Below are 17,681 nucleotides of genomic sequence, written 5' to 3'. Positions count from 1 at the left end.
AAGCAGCGATAATGCTGAGGATATGGGGCAGGGCCTTCCTGAAGCCCTTTCAAGAACCCTTAGTGGTGGGATCTTAGGAATCATATTTTCTTGCAACTCAATTCCCAGAGAACATGGGAAGGGGTGGGATTTGGGGACGCAAGCTGGAGAGTCCAGAGTGATGTGAGGAGCAGGCCGAGTGGGGCACCTTCTCGGACACAAGGCCAAGAGGCCAAGTCCTGGGCCCAGAGCTCCGGAGTGAGAGGCCGGGGTCAGCAAGCCCTTCAGCTGGCAGGTGACAGAAGAGGACAGCCAGGAGCACTGCAGCGGGAGGCCAGAACGGAGATTCCAGGGTAGTGAGGGACCCGTGGAGAAGCAGCAGCCGCAGGGTCTGCCAGTGATGGCAGAACACTGTAGCAGGGGCAGCCGTGCTCCTCTCTGTTTATAAATTCCTGCTGCAGAAAGCCCCGCATACTGAGCTCCGTAGGGCACAGAGGCTATCAATGTCCCCAGTCTTGGAAGGACTTGAATTGCCCTTTCCCCAGACTCTCATCTCCAAACCCTCATTTTCTGAGTAAAACTATCAGCTTAGACTTACCCACATTTGATCTGATCTCTTCTTTTACCTGTTCAGCAGCTTTTGTGAGACCCTTAGCGTAGTGTTTCTCCAGCTGAAGTAGTTCAGTGTGCTCTCTTTGTTGTTTTTCTTTCTTTTTGAAAAACTTCAAATCTACTTAAAGGTACAAAGATTAGCAAAGTGAACCCCTGAATGCCCTTTACCCAAACTTTACCACTTGCTAACATTTGCTGCATGTGCTCCCCACTCCCTTTTGCTAAACATTTGAAAGAAAGTTGCAGATAATGGCACTGTACCCTTAAACACACATATGCCTCCTAAAATTAGAGACATTCCTTGATACTACCACAACTCTGAGCATCACGCCTGGGCAAATAGCACTAAATGATATCTATTTGGTCCAAAATAAAATTTCTCCAGTTATCCCCCAAATGTCTTTTATAACTGCCCTACCCCAACCAGGGTCCAGTCAGGTTCATGCATTGCATTTAGGAAAGATATATATATGTATGTATATATTTATTTATATACTTATATATAAAGTATATGTATATATATATATATATATTTTAATATACAACACCCTTCATCCCCTCACCTTTGTTACTGCTTTTTATTACTTTTTTTTTTTTTTTTAAGAATCTAAGCCATTTATCTAATAGATTATACTACCTCCTGGTTGGATAATGGGTTGGGTTCTGGGTATATTAAATTTGAAATGCCTAAGAGACATCTAGGCTTCCCATATGCCTACTTTTTTTTTGAGAGGGCATCTCTCATATTTATTGATCAAATGGTTGTTAACAGTTAAGAACAATAAAATTCTGTACAGGGGACTCAGTGCACAATCATTAATCCACCCCAAGCCTAATTCTCATCAGTCTCCGATCTTCTGAAGCACAACGAACAAGTTCTTACATGGCGAACAAATTCTTACATAGTGAATAAGTTCTTACATGGTGAGCAGTACAAGGGCAGTCATCACAGAAACTTTCGGTTTTGATCACACATTATGAACTATAAACAATCAGGTCAGATATGAATATTCGTTTGATTTTTATACTTGATTTATATGTGAATCCCACATTTCTCCCTTATTATTATTATTATTATTATTTTTAATAAAATGCTGAAGTGGTAGGTAGATGCAAGATAAAGGTAGAAAACATAGATTAGTGCTGTAAGAAAGCAAATGTAGATGATCAGGTGTGTGCCTATAGGCTAAGTATTAATCCAAGCTAGACAAGCATATGCCTACTTTTTTAAAGGCTATTTGAAAAGTAAATATTTTAATAGCACTATTAATATTTACCAAGCCTCTGCTAATTGCTGTTATTTATGCTAAATCATTTGTGCTTGCTAGTAAGCTGATTTGAGTAGAAGGGATTAAATCCTACTTGTTTCTGAAAAATGAACTTTCATAGTGGAGGGTACCTGCAGTCGTGCCACACGAAAAGTCACTGTTCTGAAAGTGAGCCGAAAGGCAGCATGTCGTGCTTAGATGGGGCAGGAGCCATTCAGCTTGCTTCTCTAAAAAGCTTCCTTCTTTAATCAGTGGCTTGTTCTTATATCCATCATTCGTGTCTGCTGAACATAGTTTTATTTCTCAGATATATTCTTTGAGTTCATCCCAAAGTGCTGAGATCCCCTGGGAAAAATGCATGGTGTTAGAGAAAACATTCTTTGCTTTAGAATTTGTATCGATTACATCCCTATTTGAGGTCCCCTGAAGGAAAAACAAAATAAAACACTAAGTTTTCAGACAGCAAGGAAATTCACAAAGAACTTCAGAGTTCCTGTGAGAACATGTGCTCATAGTGTCATAATAGTGTCCTGCTGTAATGTCCTGAGAAACTGACCTGGCCGGGGTACTGCCTACACCCATCAGTATTCTCTTATGGTTCTGAGTGTAAATCCAGACACCTTCCTTCCTATGGCTTATAAGACCTGCATGACTTGTTAACTGCTTACCTTTCTAATCCAGCCTACATGCCCTTGCCCAGGCATACCTGCTTCTAGAAACACTCCCTCCTTCCACTCTCCCGGGCTCACTTACCCTTGGGCTTTCACCTTCTCTTAGGAAGGTCTTCCCTGAGCCCCACGTGATAGGCCTGGTCCCCTCTACTGTGAGCTTCCACTGTACTCCGCACCACGCTGTGACTCATTTGTCATCATGCCTGGGCTGCCTGTCCCCCTGTCTTTATCCCCATTGGTCTGTCAGATGTTTGCTGGCAACTGCTATGTCTTGTCTTGTCAGCCACTGTATTTCCAGCACCTGACAGAGCAACTGGAACTAGAAACTTTCAGGGATCTCAAATAGGGCTACTGAATAAATGATTGAACAGTGCGGTTCCCCGAGAGGCCATTTTTAGAACATTTTGCCTCTTCTTTCTTCAGGATGTGTTGTTTTTAGTAGGGAGGAAGGGGCCCAGACAGTATGCCCAGGAAATATCTTCAGAAGAAACTAGAAAAGAACTGCACTCATCTGTGATGGAAAGGGTTTGAATACCATAATCATAACAGTTTCATAGTCATTAGAGCAAAGCAATCACATTTAACCACACTGAAGTTTGATGGATTGATTGATTGATTGTTCTACCTAAGTTTTTGTGTTTCACAAGCCCGGCCATCTGATCAGTGGGGGTAGGGGAAATACCCTAAAAGGTCAATCCAGTTTAAGGCTTATTTTACTCCAGTAGTTCAGATGCCCCTTCTGTGAGGCGACACTCACACTATGTAGGAAAATCCTGAGTCTTCAGCTGTCTATCTCCTTGCCTCTCCCTAAGAAGAGTCCTAGTGTAGAAGGTCAAGGGGATAAGGCATTGGCTTAGCCCTGCTCCTCTTGGCTACTGGGGAGCTAGATGCTTAAACCAAGTGTTCTCAGAGGTGAAAATGCTCTTAAGAAAATACCTTAGGTACTTATATTAGAGTAGAAATAAAAAACTGAAAATCGATGAGCTTAGCATCCAGCTTCAAAAGTTATAAACGTACAACCTAATGGACACAAAGAAAATAGGAAATAATAAATATAATAAGAATATATAAGAATAAAAATGAATGAAAAGAAAACAAAGACCCAAGAAAGAAAAAGCCCAAAAGTTGGTTTTTTTAAAAGACCACTAGAATAGATACACCAACTTCATAATTAAGAAAAAAAAAAAAGAAATGAAAACAGAGAGAACTTTGTAGCTACAACAGAGATTCAAAAGATAACAAGGGACTTACAATCCATTTTATGCCAGTAAATTTTAAAACCTAGACAAAATGGACAAGTTTCTAGAACACTCTCACATACCAAAGCTGACTGAAGAAGAAGTAGAAAACCTGAATAGCCTTACAACTATTACAAAAGTATTTCCACAGGTCTGGACAGTTTTATGGGACTCCTATTGATCATTCATGAAAAGATAAACTTAGTCTTTTTCAAATTACTTCAGAAAATAGAAGAGAGATCACTTCCTTACTCATTTTATGAAAGTTTTATAACCTTGGTACTAAAACCAAACAAAAACAGTACAAGAAAGGAAAATTAAAAATAAGTTTTATTTAGGCATAGATATGCAGAAGTTCATAGAAAAGGGATTAGTAAATTGAATCCATCAAGCAAGAATGCAGTTTGGTTTAACATTAGGAAAATTTATTAATGCAAATTAATATCATTAGCAGAAGAGGAAAGAGGAAAATCTAATCTCAGTAATTATAGGAAAAGAATTTAATAAAATTCAACATCCATTCATGATGAAAATTACCAGCAAACTAGGAATAGAGGGAAACTTCTTGAACCTGGGAAAATGTATTTATCAGAAACCTACATCAATCATCATATTCAGTGATGTTAAAAAAATTATCTTAAAAATCAGAAACAAGACAAGAATGCCTGCTAGTATTGCTAGTTTTGTTTAACGTTGTCCTGGAAGTCTTAGCATGGAAGACAAGAAAAAGAAATACAGTGTAAGTATTGTAACAGAAGAAACAAAACTTATTTTTTTTCAGTGAGCTTCCATTATTTTGCAAGGTTGCTAAATATAAAATCAATATACAAAAGTAATTATACACCTCTATATTAATAGCAAATTGAAAAAGGATACCACAGAAGATGACAACAAAAGTAGAGGACACCTAGAAGTAAATAAAACAGTGTAAAGGAATGCCCTCTGAAGAAAATATGACATTTATATTGAAGGATATTAGACTTAAATGGAGAGAGATAAAGTATTCAAGGGCAGAAATTCCCACTATTGATAGATACCAAATTTTCCCCAAATTGATTATAGAGTGAGTCATTACAGTTCCAGTCAAAATTCCAACAGGATTGTTCATGAAACTTGAAAAGCTGATTCTGTAATTTATATGCAAGAGCAAAAGTTATTAATGGCAAAAATAATATTAAATAAGAACAGGATGGAGGATTTTCCCTACAGGATTATCAAAGCTCTAGTAATTGGCACAGGGATAGGTAAATACCAATGGAGCATAATAAAGAAATCAGGAACCGACCTGTGCATATATAGAAGCCAAATATATTGCAAAGATGGCATCATAGATCTGGGAGGAAAGGGCCAGGCATTTCAATAAATGGTCCTCTGACAATTGGCTATCTTTGTGGAATAAAATTAGATCCCTACCTCACCTAATATGCATAACAAATTACAGGCAAAGACTTAAGGCAAAACTTTAAATTTTTTAGAAAAAAATATAGAATATGGAGACTTTGGGTTAGGTAAGATTTCTTAAACAGGAAACCATAAGAAAAAAATTATCTTCAACCACATTAAAATTTAAATAAAATCTTTTATGTATTTTTTTTTCATAGGAAGATACTCTAGAGAAAATGGGAAAATAAGTCAAGGGCACTGCTAACTGAGCTTTTACCTTTGTGTGAACTAGAAAAAGACTATCTTTCTCAAGACATTTTACATTATCTGTTAGAAACTTGGATAATGAAGACTGAAACCAATCTGAATCTTTTTCCTAATAGAGATCACATGTCTCTGATGTGAATGGTGCCCCCTAGGGCCATGCTGCACACAGATCATATGTGAGTATCCTTGGCTACGAGAGACAGTTGCCATGAAAATTGTTGACAAAGGGTTAGTGTTGAAAAAATAAAATATTAGAAACTTTTACCTACTGAACTTTTACCTCTTAAGAAGACAAACAGCCCTACAGGAAAATAGTCAAAAGCCATGAACAGCATTCTCAGAAGAGATAATCAGAATGGTCAATAAATACATGAAAAGATGCTCAACCTTGTAATCAGGGAAATGCAAATTAAAATCATCTAAATGCTGCTTATTCAGATTTATCAGGTTGGCCAAAATTCAAGTCCAGAAAGGAGTGTAAACTTTTTGAAAACCATTGTGGCGTCAGATACGAAAGAAACATATATATCTTGACAGAGTGGTTTTACTCCTAAGTATATACCCTAAATCAACTTAAAGGTAGGCCCCAGGAAACAAATCCAGGAATGTTTGAAAATAGTAAACAAGTGGAAACAACCCACATTCCATCAGCAGTAGAAAGAATAAGGGTGGTATATTCATTTGATAGAATGCAACATTGCAGGGCAAAGTGAATGAAATGCAAAACTGTGCAGTGTTGAGCTGATACTCACTAGGAACACACACATTTTTATTACATAATAAAACCATAAAGAAAAGGTTAAACAGGAAATTCAGAATATAGGTTATCACAGGTAAGCATAAAGGAGGTTTCAAAGGTCATGAGAATGTTCCTACTCACAGGTGTTCATTTTGTTATTTATACTTTATACTTTTGTAAGGATGAACTATTTCTTTCAAAAACAAATGATCATGCTTATAAGGCAATAGCTATATAATTCTATTTTTGCATGTGAGAAGTGGAGTGTTATCTTCTCCCTTCTCTTTGTATTTCATCTCTGATAAAATTTAATCTCCAGGTAAATAGATGCTTCCAGTGAGGCCATGCACTTGGGAAGGCTGAGGGGACAAGCACATTTGTAATTATGTTCAAAATGGCATTTGTGAGACACTTAGCAGGTCCAGGCTCTATGGCAGGTGCTTTTCAGGCGTGTGCCCACCCAGCCCTCCCAACACTGGAAAGTAGCCACCGCTGTCACCTTCCTGTCACCTAGTCTCCAAAGCTGAATGCTGGTGCCTGCTGTGGGAGAAAGTGCCCCTTCCTCAAACTCCAGTCCCTCCACATGGGCTCTGGAGCCCACCTTCTCGAACTTCCTCAGGAGCCACAGCCCTGCAGTTGCCGTCTATCCTGTATCTTCAGCATTCCTACAAGCGCCAGTAAGTTCCATCTTGAGACCCAGAGAGAGCCTTCTATGCCCTCGCCTGCCCTTCTGATCAGCTGCTCCAGGAGCATCTTCAGCCCACCCCAGCCTGGCGTTGTGCACCCCCACTCCCCACTCCTGACCATTTCTGTCCTCAGCTCTCACCTCAAAGATATTCAGCCCCCTGACAGCTCCTCTCCATCTGTTCCCTTCTCTTGCCTTCCCATTGGTTGTCCATTCTCCTCTCCAGCTGTTGAGTTTGTCTTTGTTGGGCAGTGCTTTTCATTCAGACTTGAGTAATGGCATCCTTTGCTGTATAATCTCTCTGGATCTATATGCTGGAAACACATTGCTGATCTCACTCAGTCTTCTCTTTTGAGTTCCAGGCTCATATGAGACGGCCTATTTGACATTGCCTCATGGGTGACCCACAGGAGAGAACTCCAGCCCACACCCACAGCCCTGTCCACCTTCCACACCTGCTGGAACTTCCTCCTCCTCCTCCTTTCTGCCCCTCTCAGGAGTAACCCCCAGTCCACTAGTAGCTCCAGCTGGAGTCTAGGGCACCCTCCTTTCCCACACATGCCCATTGCCACCATCCTACCTCCACAGTGTATCAGGTCCCCCTGATTCTTCCCCTCCCTACTACCCGCAGCCTTTTCCAAAGCCCTCAGTGTCACCAAGGCCATTGCAGTGGCTCCCTTACTGGTTGCTGTCCATCTCTTCCCCACTCTACCCTGCTTTTTTCTGTGCCATGGCCAAGACCAGGTCACTCCCTGCACATAGCCTTCAGTGGCTGCCCAGTGCCCTGGGACAGACACAGAAGCCTGGCATTGGCCTTCAGGGTGCCCTGGCCTGGCCATGGCCTGCCTCCCAGCCCCAGTGGTTCCCTCTGCCCTACCCTGTTCCCCAGCCCCCTCCCAGTCTACTCCTTCTTCTCCTTTAGGGTTCACATCCAATGTCATGTCCTCAAAGAGGTCTCGTCTGAACACCAGTCCAGCCAAGGCCCTCTTATTATTTCTCTTATAGAACCTCATCCTTTTGTTCAGTGTCTGTGAATATGTTTGTATCCAGTGCTCTCTCTAGACTTTTCCATGTCTGTATTGGCCTCCTCTGTATGCCTAGTACCTGACCATAGTGAGCATGCAATAGGTGTCAATTGGATGGGCAGGGGAAGCAGCTTCCTCACTTTACAGATGAGAAAACTGAGCCCAGAGAGGGTAAGTAAACTCCTTAAAGTCACACAGGTGATAATGGCATGCCTGGGGCTCTCCGTCACCCCGCCCATGTTCTCCAGTGTTGGCACACTCAGATACTGCGCGAGGAGCCAGCAGATGGTGCCCCACACCCCTCCATCATCTCAGTCAGCCTCCCCAGTCTTTGACAGGGATGGTGGGTATTCATATTGCATGAAGTGCTTTGCAAACCCACCACAGGCTCTCCTCCCCTTCTGATCTGCCCCTTGTGTATGGATTCTGGCACCCCATGCAAATAAATATCCATAACTGTATGCAGACATCTCATTATCCCCTGGAGGATGGGGCCCAGGTTAGCCACAGACAGTGACTTCATCCCAGTATTACCTGCCGACATGGCCCAGGTGAGGGACTAAATCATTATGTGACACTTCCCTTTGTAACAAAGGTCCATTGTATACATAGCACACCAGATTCAGAGCCGTGGTCAGGCTCTGTGAGACCCCACATTGCCTCTGATGCTGAGTTTTACCCTCTGATAGCTGGTCATTTCTCTATCCAGTAAAACCCTCTTGAGAGCCGACTATGTACAGCTCAGGGCCAAATAGGAGCTAAGGATGTAGCCCTGGTACAGTCAACAAAGCCCCTGCCACCCTGAAGCCTGGGTTTCACAGAGAAACACAAGGAGTCATGTCAGGTGGTGGAGGAGGCAAGATGGGACAGTGAGGCACAGGGGCAGCAGGACGGCTCCCTTCCAACAGTCGTCATGGGAGGCCTCACCCGGGCAGTGACACTTGAAGTGAGACCTGAGTGGTGAGAGGAGCCAGCCAAGCACAGTTGCTTGGGATGCTTGCTGGGGCAAGTGCCAAGGCCTCGAGGAGGGACAGCACTCAGGAAGACCCGGAGACAGAAGAGGCCTAGGGAATGAGGCAGGCAGGCAGGCAGAGCAGGGTCTCACAGGCCGCCATGGTAAGCCGCCTGGAGAAGCTGTAGCCCCAAGGAGAGGTCTGAAAGCGATGGAAAGCAAAGATGCTGGGCTGTTGGACAGGTTTTAATCCAGTAATAGAGTAACTGGATTAAGATGGCAAAATAGTCCATAGATTAGTTAAAAGTGATTAAGAGTTTCAAGGATGCCCTGTAGCCTGTATCTGTTGCACTGTATGTATTTCACTGTTCAGATCTAAAGGCCATGTCTAAATAAAGCCAGGGTGTCCCAAGTGCTTTACTCCAAAGAACATTTCCCAGGGAGTCAGAGGACCTGGGAGCTGGCCCAAGCTCTGCCGCTTGCCCTCCTGTGTCCTCGGGCGGCTCCTGGGCCTCTTTCTACCTGACATTGCTCATCTGTACAATGTGTGGGTGCACAAGATGGTCAGCAAGGAGCTCTGAAATCCAGTATGGCTCAGTGGACTGATACTTGGGTGACTGTCATCAGCAGAGCAGAAGGGGCCATTTATTTTCCAGCAATTAGAGCTGTTCAAAAATGGAGTGAGCTGGCATCTAAGTTGGGGAGTTTCCCATAACCGAGTGTTCAGTCAAGGGCCAGAGGACCACCCGTCAGGGACGTGGTCAATGGTTCCCCATTCTTCTTCAACACCCACCCCAGATGCCAGCCAAGATCCCAGACTACGCCAGCCAAAAACAAACTCTTCATCTCCTCATCCCTGGTAGGGCTTCATTTGTATCTCTCCTTTGGTCCTGAGGCAGAGAACATTCATATTCAGATAGTGGAGCACAGTTTAACTTATCCTATACTAAGCTTATGCTTTGAAATCTAGAGGATACGAACTGTATGTGTGTGCACATGCCCACACACTCACCTGTATTTCTGTCCGCATCATGCCTGTATTTGGCAAGTATTGAATTAAGTGTCCAGGACTGGAGAACATGGACCAGATCAGTGCTTGTTAACTAGTCCCACGATGGACCAGCTGTATGAGACTCTCCCACATGTTTCCAGAAAGTCACCTTACTGAGTTCCTCCCTCAGAAGTTCTGATTCAGCAGGCCCAGGGTGGGACCTGAGAATCTGTAATTTTACGAAGTCCACACCTGATTGTCATGCATAGCTAGTTGCAGGAACACCTGGGCTTGGTTCCCTCCAAAGGTATTTGCTTTAGATCAAGTTCTGTGACTCTGTGCCTGCTTGAGTACTTTAGATTGTTGTGTAAGGAAAGGAGCTCTGTGGTTTAGCTTTTACATTTACTTTCGGACTTCCAGTCCATGGCCTCTGCTCCAGCCAGACGCGTCTGTTTGCTGTCCCTGAATATGCCCTGTGGTTTCCTGCCTCTGACCTTTTCCTACAAGTCATGGTCTCTGTTATTATAACCTTGTGCTCTTCCTCACCTATAAAAATCATTCCATCCTTTAAGGCCTAACTGAAAGTCTGCCTCCTTTTTACCTTTTCCTCAGCAACTCGGCCTTTTCTAACTTTTCTCCTTTTGAGAGCCTGCATCCTCTCTAAGTCCTTCTCTGCCTTACCGAGCTGGTAGAGTAAGATATTCTTAGCTGAATTTCTGTCCTCTCCTGCCACCCCATTCATAAGCACCCAGTGAGTGCTGTGTGAGAGGTTCTCCCTAGGTTTCCTGTGACCAGCAAGGACAATAAGGCTGCTTCCCTTCCAGGGGTGTCCGGACCTCTGCTAGTTTGGGGCCCAGTGTCCCTAACAGGCAAGTGCAGAGCAGACCTGGCCCCTGAGGACACTGATGGGCTCTGGCTGAAGGCCTGGAGAGGGTTCACGAGGACTCCATATAGCCTGCTGTCCTGACTTCTTTCCTGGGGACTTCCTTCCCACCCAGCACAGCCATCCTCAGGCCCTTGGGCCTTTTCCCAAGGGTGGTCATTGAGGTGACGATGATGGCAGCTGTGGTGGTCGTGGCAGTGACTGTGTGCTTTAATTATGTTATAGTAAAATCCAGAGGCCTGGCGAACACAGTGTCTTCCTGTAGGCTTGCTCCATGATGGCTCAATTAGGGGAGCAGTAGGCCTGTGGTTCAGTGTGCAGGCCAGCTTCCTAATTGAAAACACGTTTTCTCCTCCAAAGCTGCAGCTGGTTTGGTTCTGCTCATGCAGAAAAGGATATAACCTTGCATAACATAGGAAATGAACGCTTGAGAGAGAAGCCAAATTCAATTTCAGTCAGATATGTTGAGGCTAAGCCCATGATCTATGGGAGCAAGGGAGCGAGCTGCGTGCATGTGGAAAGGGGTGCACTCAGCAGTCTATTAATCACGGCCGCCTGCCCGGCGCTGCCGCTGCTGTGTGCCACTGCGCCAGCGCTGCTCCTCTGCCAGGGCTGGAGAGCAGCCAAGCTCTCCAGAAGTTAACCTCTTCAAGACCCAGAGCTACTTTCTGTTGAATAAATGTAATTTTGTGGTCAGAAATAAGTGTGCGTGAGGTAGCAAGAGCTTTGAAAACAACAGCCAGCCAAAGCTATTACAAATTGCTGCATGTTGTGGAAGTCAGCAACGTACATCAAAATTCCAAGTGAATGGCAAATTGATTTCGGCCCAGAGCTCTGCAGCTATTCAATAAAAGTCCTATTAAGCCATTGTATGTAATGAACAATTCAGAGCAAATCTAATATTTTCAGTAGATAATTATTTTTAACATCCTCCCAGTAGCTGTAGGTAGAGTCCTTGGGTGTTTACAGTGCGGACCCACATGTGGTGGGGCCCTTCTCAGCTCTCATGTACGCCTCAGCTGAGGACCCACTTCAGGCACCCCAGGACACGAGGCTGCCTAAGGGCCCAACAGCAGACCCCGCTCCCAAAGAAGAGCTCAGAAGGGTCTGGTCTCCCAGTACCTGGCACAGAGGTGCCTCGAAAGTGTTAGTTGAACTGAAAGGAACTGAGTTGAAATGGAGAAGAGGGAGCTGAATGAGCTGTAGAATAAATTAGTAAGATGATAGGGTGGCAGAGTTGACTTAGAACCTGAGGCTCTAGGGATCAGAGGATCATAAGTAAGGAATTGGAGGTCCCAGGTCATGAAGGGACTGGTGCCAGTGGCCAGGGGAGCTTAGGACTCGCCCACTGAGCCTGTGCTCCCTGACAGTCCATGAAGGGTTGTGTGTCAGGGAGCTCACACTGATGGGGCCACCAAAGTGATCTTGCTGCCATCTCAGTGGGGGTCACTTTGGCAGGGGCCACCTCCTCACTAATCCACTGCTCTGTTCCTGGCCAGGCTATGAGCCTGATCACTCTGAATTATGTCACACCCCTTATGTCAGTCTCCCCTTCTCGGGGACAGGCTTGCTCCTTCATTCTTTCATTCAGTAGGTATTTACTGAACATCTACGGTACACCAGGCTAGACCTGAGCTAGAACCTGGTATGTCGTAGTAGGTAATTAACTCAGGCACTGCTTTCATGGAGCCTAACAGTTGAACAGGATCTGTATCCTCACATGGCACAGTGCTTGGCACACACACAGCAGGCCTTCAGGGAGGGAGGGATGAGTGGACAGACAGATGGACAGACAGACCAAGTAGATGGATGGATGGACAAGAGGATGAACGGAGATGGGTGGTGGATGGATGGATGGGTAGATGGATAGATGGAGATGGATGGAGGGAGGGAGGGAGGGAGAGTTAACACCCCCAGTTGATAAATCAGAAGCATTCTCTGGTGATAGAAAAGGCTCTGTTCTGTCCGCATATACTCTTAGCACCTTTCAATGAATCATGTGACAGCAAAAAGCTGTTGTTTTTTTTTCTTGGACTGAAATTGTCCAGCTTATAATAGTCATATAGTATTTATTTGAATACTGTGGAATTTAGATTACTAGGGTATTTTATTTTTTACAGATCTCTCTTCCCTTGGAAAAACTCAATCTGGATGTTAATTAGGTTTTACTAATGTTCCATCAATTTAATGCAGTAATTCCTTAAATGAAACTGACACCAAGGACCAGATGATCAAAAGGACTGTGAACGCGTGTACATGACTCTGGGGAGGGAGCACAGGGGCGCTGGCAATAGCTGAGAGCCCAGAGAAGTGTAGTTGCTTGCATGTGGGCTATTCCACATTCCATGCCTCCCCTAGTCTATTTCAGACGGGGCCACTACTCTTTGCTAATACATTTGCATGGCATTTTATGTCAATAAATTGCCATTTCCATGATCTAATGCAGCCTTACCCACCACCCTGTGCTAGGGATGTAATTGCCATGCAGAGTGCCTGGACAGGAGGGTAGCAGTGAGTGTGAGCAGAGCAGTTGCCTGGAGGTGAGGTCTGTGGCCCCTGGGTCCAAGCTCTTAGCTCTCCAGCCCTCTGTAGTCTCCTGGTCCTGCCTGTCCCGGGATCTGAGGCTCCCTGGAGCCTTGTTATGCCCAGCCAAATGCCACCCTCTATGACTACCTACTCACATCTCCAGCAAGTTTGCAGACTGAAGGAGCCGACCCCCCAGTGACTCTAAGTCATCCTGCTTTTTGGCCACATGCACAGAGAAGCCTTAAACAGCTCTCCAGGTTGCAAGTGGACTAAACAGTCGCAGGTAGGAGCCCTGGTGTTTGGGTTGGGTGGAATATTCACTCCACCTACCCCCGTGGAAGGGGAGGACCTCTGTCACTTCCTTGCCCCTCTAAATACAATTTTTGGAGCCTTCTAACTTGCCAGCCAGGAAGAGGCAACCCAGCCAGGTAAGCCAGTGGTCCCCAAGCTCGCCTGGTCACCCAAGACTAAAGCAGGCCTCACTCTGTCATTTTGCCACTGCCTGGGGCTGCTCCTTGGCCCCATCCCTTATGCTACTTTCCCAGGCCATCTGTGAGGACCCAGAGTGGCAGGACTGGGGTAAGAATGCAGTAGGACCCCCATCCCGGGAGCACTAGCTGAGCCCTGTAGTAGGAAATAGAGGCTGGCCTGGAAAGCAGATTCTGCTGAAATGTGGTACACCCTGAGTGCAGCCTCTGGGCAGATGAAGGCCAGGAGGGAGGGCAGCTCTCCGGCTCCAGCTCTGTGCCAGAAGCTTCCATGTGCATTATCTTGTTTAATCTACACAACAGCTCAGCCCTGGGAGATTTTATGATCCCTTCTGTAGAGAGAAGCAAATGGGCCCAGAGAAGTCAAGTAACTTGCTCAGGGTTACTCAGCTTATCAGCCTTAGAGCTGAGACTTGAACTGAAGCATCTGACTCTAAAGCCAGTGCTTATTCCAGAAAGCTTTAGCAATATCTTGAGTGGCACATAGGGAAAGAAGAGGAGACCTGTGAGATGGCACTTTGTCCTCCAGCACATCAGGAAGAGAGAAATCTGTCAGCTCACAGAGGAGTGTGAAAGGGAAAGGACTGTTTCCTAGGGCTGTGAGGGGAGGAGCCTGCCACCCCTCCTCCCTCCCCCCGTCCCACCCGGGGCAGAGCTGTGCTTCCCAGGGAGCCTCTCCAGCTTCTGGGACAGATACCCACCCACCAGGCTCTCAAGCCCTGTTCATCCTCAGGCCTGAGACCACTGGTGTTCGGGGGACTTGGGAGACAAGTCTGACCCAGAGACACAGGGCCTGGCTTCCTCCGGAGCAAATCTCTAAACGTGTTCTGTTGAAAAGCAACAGACAGATGTCACTGCCCTAGGACCTCAGTAGCGTCCTGCAGCAGGCACCCACGGGGGTGATTTCCCCCAACTAGGGAGCCTCTGGCACTGCCCCTCCTCCTCACTCTCTCCTGTCTTCTCTCCTGCCCATCCCTCTAGTGGCTCCTTCCTGTCTGGGCAGCTTCCAGTAGCAGAGAAAACCAGTCAGTTACAGACTGAAATCAGACAGATGTGGATCTGAGTCCTGACATCATCATTTACCGATGTGACCTTGAAGGAGTTGGTTCAGCTTCTCTGTGTCTCATCTGTATAATGAAAATCTGCCCTGCAGAGTAGAGACTTTATCTGTTTATATGTAAAGATCAGGGCACAAAGCAATGCTCTATAAATGGTAGTGGTAGTTACTGATCATAGACTCCTCCAAATCCTCAGCCACTTAAATACCAGTGTGCCCCCAGCATTAGGGCCCTCACTGCACACTGTCCCATCCCTACATAACCTCAGCTGGGCCACGGTGGGGCTGATGGTTCCAAATCTTTGTGTCTGGCCTGGACCTCCCTTCCAACATCAGGCCTCCCGGGAGCTCCACCTTTGGGCCTCTCACAAATTTAAAATCTCCCCACCCACCTACCCCCCAACCAAACACACTCATCTCTATGGCTCCCATCTCAGGGGAGGTGACCACTCCCAGTCATCATGGCCAGAAATCTGGGAGGACCAGGGTCTGCCATCATACCCTGTGAATTCAGCTTCCCTCATCTCACCCAGTTGGTTCCCCCCTTCCCCAAGTACAGCTTCCACCATTGACCCCCTCCCACCTGCAGAGTTGCCTCCCATCCAGCGCAGTCACTTAGTGTCACTTCCAGATGGACATCCTCAGGGACTCCTGATCCCTTCCAGCATAAAGCTGCAGCCCCTGGCTCTCCCCCGCCAGGGCCCCTCCAAGACATGGCCTTGCCTGCTCTTCTGCCTCCTGCCCCCACCTCCCCTGCTCCAGGCACAGCAGGTCCTGCACTTCTGAAAGGCCCTTCTGTCCCAATACTTTATATTTGCACCACTGCTCCTTCTCCTGTGGTCCCACCCCTCCCACCACAAAGTGCTCTGACCATCATCACAAGATGCAGAACAATGTCTATAATACCCACCATTTGTAGCTTGCTTTTTTTTTAAGACAATGTGTGTATACAGATGCTTGTAAATGCATAAAATATTTCTGGAAAGATGCACAGAGACTCTTTGCCTATAGGCCAAGCAGCTGGGTGACAGGTGGACATAGGCAGGAAGGAGACCTACTTTTCACTGTATTCTTACACTTTTTTTGGTTTTTATTTTTATTTTGTCTTTCCAATTAAATAGTTTTTAGTATATTCACAAAGTTGTGCAACCCTCACCACTACCTAATTCCAGAACATTTTCCTCTCCCCAGAAAGAAACCTTGTGCCCATTAGCAGTCACTTCCCCCCCACTCCTCCCCAGCTCCTGGCACCACTAACTTACTTTCTGTTTCTATGGATTTGACCATTCTCAACATTTCATATAAATGAAATCACACAATATGTGGTCTTTTGTGACAGACTTTTTTCACTTAGCATAGTGTTTTTGAGGTTCATCCATGTTGTTGCATGAATCAGTACTTCATGCATTTTATAGCTGAATAATAATCCATTTAAAAAATATACCACATTTTATTTATCCATTATCAGTTGATGGTCATTTGGAGTTGTTTTTTTTTTGCCACCTTTTGGCTATTCTGAATAATGCTGCTATGAATATTCATACACAAGTTTTTGCATAGATTCACATTTTTGTTTTTCTTGGATAAATACGTAGGAGTGGAATTGGTGGGTCATATGGTAACTCTATGTTTAACATTTTGAGGAACTGCCAAGCTGTTTTCCAAAGTGACTGCATCATTTCCATCAGTAGGATGAGGGTTCCAACTTATCCACATCTATTCTGACACTTAGATCTGATTTTCTGATTCTAACCATCCCAGTGGGTATGAAGTGATATCTCAGTGTGGTTTTTATTTCCATTTGCCTAATGACTCTTGATGTTGAGCATTTTTTGATGTGCTTATAGGCCATTGGTATATCTTCTTTGGAGAAATGTCTATTCAGGTCCTTCGTCCATTTTTTAATTCAGTTATTTGTCTTTTTAACGTTGAGCTATAAGAGTTCTTTATGTATTCTGGATGCTAATCCCTTATCTGATATATGACTTGCAAAAATTTTCTCCCATTCTGTGGGTTGTCTTTTCATCCTCTTGATAGTGAGCTTTGAAGCACAGAAGTTTAATTTGATGAAATCCAATGTATCTTTTTGCACATGGATATCCAGTTGCCCCAGCTTTGTCTGTTGAAAGACTGTCCTTCCCCCACTGAATTATCTTTTAACCCTTGTCAAAAACCAGTTGATCATAACGTGAGGGTTTGTTACTAGTTCTTTTCCATTGATCTGTATGTCTGTCCTTATGCTAGTGCCACACAGTCTTGATTAATATAGCTTTGTGTGAATTTTTAAATTGGTGTGAGTCTTCCAACTCTTTCTTTTTCCAGATTGTTGTAGCTAATCCTGGATTCCTTGCATTTTGAATCCTAGGTTCAGCTTGTCAGTTTCTGCAATGAAGCCAACTGGGATTTTCATAAGCCCTACATTGAATCTATAGGTTGATTTGGGTCTTTTGCCAGTTTAACAATATTAAGTCTTCCAAGCCATTAACATTTCTTAATTTCACTTTTGGAATGTTTTATGGCTTGTGTAAAGAAAGACAATTGATTTTTGTATATTGATCTTACATTGTTTAACCTTGCTGAATGCTGTGTGCTTTTATACCTTCATGATTTTTTTACTATATATATATATATATATATATGTATATATATATATATATAATCTGTTCACAAAAACAGTGTTTTAAAAAATCTCAAACAGGCATTCATCCTCTGGGAAGCCTCCTTTGTATTCATGATGTTCCTTAAACATTCAGCAGACATGGTGTCTGCTACTGCTATCTTCCTTCAGAAAACATGTGATTCACCTGTTGGAGGAGGGTAAGAGGATGGCTCCAGCTGCAGATGATAGGGTAACTTACTGCCTGGCACATTTTAGGCACTCTTTAAGAAATGAACTAGTAAGACAGGCAGCCAGCAT

General features: G+C 44.6%; 1 protein-coding gene across 17 annotated transcripts in view; it reads left to right on the top strand.

Moving 5' to 3' along the window:
* The window catches only part of CUX1 (cut like homeobox 1), a 378,856-nt gene that overhangs the window by 173,326 nt on the left and 187,849 nt on the right, over nucleotides 1–17,681 (top strand). The gene's annotated exons all lie outside the window — the stretch shown is intronic.

This window comes from Manis pentadactyla, chromosome 10, assembly GCF_030020395.1.
Source record: "Manis pentadactyla isolate mManPen7 chromosome 10, mManPen7.hap1, whole genome shotgun sequence".
Classification (NCBI taxonomy): Eukaryota; Metazoa; Chordata; class Mammalia; order Pholidota; family Manidae; genus Manis; species Manis pentadactyla.
Note: the sequence above shows the minus strand (reverse complement) of the source record. Positions and strands in the feature narration are given on the sequence as shown.